Here is a 4,167-nt window from a genome sequence, read left to right on the forward strand (position 1 = left end):
CATGGTTTTATTGCCTCCTTAGTTGAATGACACAGTCTCTTCTAGACCCGAGCTTGGCCATTTTTTGATCCAGAAATTGAAAGAACTTTAACTCGTTTAAGGCAAGCTCGGCGCCGGCTAGCTTTTGTGAATAGTGAATCGGGTTCCCTTGAGGAGCACTCCCATTCACTATCACCAACCATCCGTGACCATCATTCTCCAATCAACGAGGAGACTCTATATTCATCTATGGGGAGTATTGAATTCTCTTTGAGTGACTTAGGTGACACCGACATGGTAGACCTACCTAGAAGAATCACCTTGAAGGTGGCCGGAGCTCCTGATCTTAACTTGTAACCACTTCAAATCTTGTATCCGGCCTTAGACCCAAATTTTGAGCTCAAGTCTGGCACGATAAACTTGCTCCCCAAGTACAATGGACTGCCTGGAGAGGATCCCTTGAAGCATCTCAAGGATTTCCAAGTTGCTTGTGCAACTGCAAGAAGACATGGGGCCGATGAAGCTACAGTGTTGGTCTTCGCCTTTCCTTTCTCTTTGGAGGGAAAAGCGAAGGAGTCGTTTTATACTCAGACGGGTGAAGTTAGATCCAACTGGGACTTGTTGCGTAAAGAGTTTTTGGAAAAGTTCTACCCTCCCCAGAAAACAGACAAGTTGCGAAGAGAGATTTCTTGCATTGTGGAACGGGATGGGGAGACTTTGTATGAGTATTGGGAGAGATTTAAGAAGTTGCTGGAGGCTTGTCCTCACCATCGGATTGATGAGTTGGTTCTTATCAGTTATTTCTGTCAAGGAATGCATCACCAAGACAAGCTTCTTCTGGATGCCGCGAGTGGAGGTTCATTGACTAAGAACAAGACCGCTGCGGAAGCATGGGAAGTTATATCAGACTTAGCGGACTCCACTCAACACTCAAGGGCAAGGAGTCCACAACCGAAAGCTGTAAATGAAGTTTCTTCCTCCGGGGATGCTATTTTGACCAAGACCCTTGGTGAAATGACAATTTTGTTGTGATAACTCACCCAAGGACAAAAAATTCCTCAAGCTTTGATAAGTGATCCACCTCAACCTCCAAGGATCGAAGGCCCATCAAGGTTGTGTGGTGTTTGTGCGTGTAACACTCATTACACTGGTGAGTGTCCTTAGCTCCAAGAGGACACTACATTGGCGGTAGCTAACTCTTACCCACAAAAACCAAATTACAACCAAGGATCCAACCAACATGGAGGAAATCAAAACCAAGGGTGGAAGGATAACTCAAACCAAAGGTGGAACCAAGCTCCTCAAGCTCACCCCAACCAAAACGCCCAAGTCTACTACTATCAACAACCCCAAGGTCAACCACAATACCAACAACCATACCAACAACCCCTGCAATCTCAACCTCAAACGAAGTATCAACACCCATATAGTAGGCCTAGCCTTCCTCAAGTTAACCAAGCCCTTCCCTCTAACCAACCTCACATGAATGACACAATTCACACCTTCATGCAAAAACAACGAGAGTTTCACAAGAAACAAGAAGCATATATGGCTACAATAGCCGATGCCCTTTCCTGTTTAACTCTCCCTCCTCAAACCGCACAAAACACCCAACAAGCTTTAACCTCAAGTAGTTTGTCCTCCCAACCTCAACCCAACCCTAAGGGTAGCATCAATGCCATTACCCTTAGGAGCGGCACTAAATTGGATAAGAATGTTGCTATATCTATAAAGTTGAGTGAGGAGACAAACAATGAAGATGTGGGAGATGAAGTGGAGGTGATGAGGGATGAAGATGAAGGTGTTGATAAAAGCAAGGAAGAACCACCCAAGGTCAAGGAGCCAAAGAGAAAGACTTTGCTTGAAGAGCCTTTGCCCATTCCATTCCCAACTTTAGCCAAGAAGGCCAAGAAACAAGAAGAGCTTGACCCCACTATGGTGGAAGTTTTCAACAAGGTTTAAGTCACCGTTCTCCTCTTCCAAGCAATTCAACAAGTGCCAAGATATGCCAAGTTCCTTAAAGATGTTTTGCACTCACAAAGAAAAGCTTGGCAACCTCAACACAAGGCCGGCAGATGATTCTATCTCCTCTTTACTTCCTGAAAAATGCAATGATCCCGGCCCATGTTTGGTCACTTGCTTGATTGGTGGAATAAAATTCATGGACTCTATGTGTGATCTGGGGGCGTGCGTGAGCATTATGCCACTCCCCATTTATGAAAGATTGAATTTGTCACCCCTAAAGAGGTCCGGGGCGAGGTTTGTGCTAGCCGATAAGAGTATTGTGTCCGTTGTTGGGATTGCCGAAAATGTCCTAGTCAATATTCAAGGATTGCTCTTTCCAGTTGATTTTCACATTTTGGAGACACCTCCCATTGACTCAAACAAGCAGTCATCCATACTCCTTGGAAGGCCATTCTTAAAGACAGCCTGTTTCAAACTAGATGCACATTCGGGAGTCTATTCTTTTGAGGCGGATGGCAAGTTAGTCAAGTTCACCTTGGAGGAGTCCAACAAGCCCGTTCTTGAAGTGTATTCTATTTTTTGGTGTGACATAGTTGAAGAGCGAGTGATGAGCAGATAATTTATACCATTTTTGGCATTATTTTTATATAGTTTTTAGTATGTTTTAGTTACTTTTTATTATATTTTTATTAGTTTTTATGCAAAAATCACATTTCTGGACTTTACTATGAGTTTGTGTGTTTTTCTATAATTTCAGGTATTTTCTGGCTGAAATTGAGGGACCTGAGCAAAAATCTGATTCAGAGGCTGAGAAAGGACTGCAGATGCTGTTGGATTCTGACCCTCCTACACTCGAAGTAGATTTTTTGGAGCTACAGAGTCCCAATTGGCGCGATCTTGATTTCGTTGGAAAGTAGACATCTTGGGCTTTCCAGCAATGTATAATAGTTCATACTTTTCCCGAGATTTGATGGCCCAAACTGGCATTCAAACGCCCACCAGAGACCCTTTTCTGGCGTAAAATGCCAGAACTGGCACCAGAACTGGAGTTAAACGCCCAAACTAGCATCCAAGCTGGCGTTTAACTCTAGAAATGGCCTATGCATGTGTAAAGCTCAATGCTCAGCCCAAGCACACACCAAGTGGGTCCCAAAAGTGGATTTCTACACTATCTGCACTTAGTTACTTATTTTCTGTAATCCATAGTAACTAGTTTAGTATAAATAGCACTTTTTACTATTGTATTCGAAGAACTTTTGGGCTTTTATGTTACATTTGGGAGGCTGGCCATTCGGTCATGCCTAGACCTTTTTCTCTTATGTATTTTCTACGGTGGAGTTTCTACACCTCATAGATTAAGGTGCGGAGCTCTGCTGTTCTTCATGAATTAATGCAAGTACTATTGTTTCTCTTTCAATTCACGCTTACTTCTTCTCCAAGATATACTCTCGTACTCAATTTAGTTAAGTCATAATGAAGGGGTGACCCGTGACAATCACCCATTATCTTTGTTACTTGCTTAGCCAAGATCCGCGTGCCTGACAACCACAAGCGGCCTACATGATGTTCAACGTAGTCATTGGACGACAGTCGGAGTATAATCTCTTGGGTCTCTGATCCACAGACCGAGTCCATGAGATTAGAACCTTCGTGGTAGAGGCTATAACCAATTGGCAGCATTCCTGAGATCCAAAAAGTCTAAACCTTGTCTGTGGTATTCCGAGTAGGATTTGGGACGGGATGACTATGACGAGCTTCAAACTCGTGAATGTTGGGTGCAGTAACAGTGTGCAAAAGGATAGAGAGATCCTATTCCGACACAAGTGAGAACCGAGAGATGATTAGCCGTGCGGTAGCTGTACCTGGTATTTTTCATCCGAGACGAGAAATCCGACAGTTGATTAGCCGTGCAAAAACCGTACTTGGACCATTTTCACTGAGGGGATCATACAGCTTGCCATGGAAGGGAGCACGCATGATTGGATGAAGACGGTAGGAAAGCAGAGGTTCAGAAGCAACAAAGCATCTCCAAACGCTTATCTGAAATTCCCACCAGTGAATTACATAAGTATCTTTATTTTAATCTACATTTTATTTATCTTTCAATTATCAAAACTCATAACCAATTGAATCCGCCTGACTAAGATTTACAGGATGACCATAGCTTGCTTCAAGCCAGCAATCTCTGTGGGATCGACCCTTGCTCATATAAGGTATTACTTG

At 43.4% G+C, this 4,167-nt stretch overlaps 1 non-coding gene across 1 annotated transcript; it reads right to left on the reverse strand.

Annotated features, from left to right (window-relative positions):
* Positions 1 to 648: 648 nt before the first annotated feature.
* Positions 649 to 755, reverse strand: LOC112725368 (small nucleolar RNA R71). The gene has a single exon (XR_003164481.1). It is a non-coding gene; the product is annotated as a small nucleolar RNA R71 (small nucleolar RNA).
* Between the last annotated feature and the right edge of the window lie 3,412 nt (positions 756 to 4,167).

This window comes from Arachis hypogaea, chromosome 11 (genome assembly GCF_003086295.3).
Source record: "Arachis hypogaea cultivar Tifrunner chromosome 11, arahy.Tifrunner.gnm2.J5K5, whole genome shotgun sequence".
NCBI classification, from domain to species: Eukaryota; Viridiplantae; Streptophyta; class Magnoliopsida; order Fabales; family Fabaceae; genus Arachis; species Arachis hypogaea.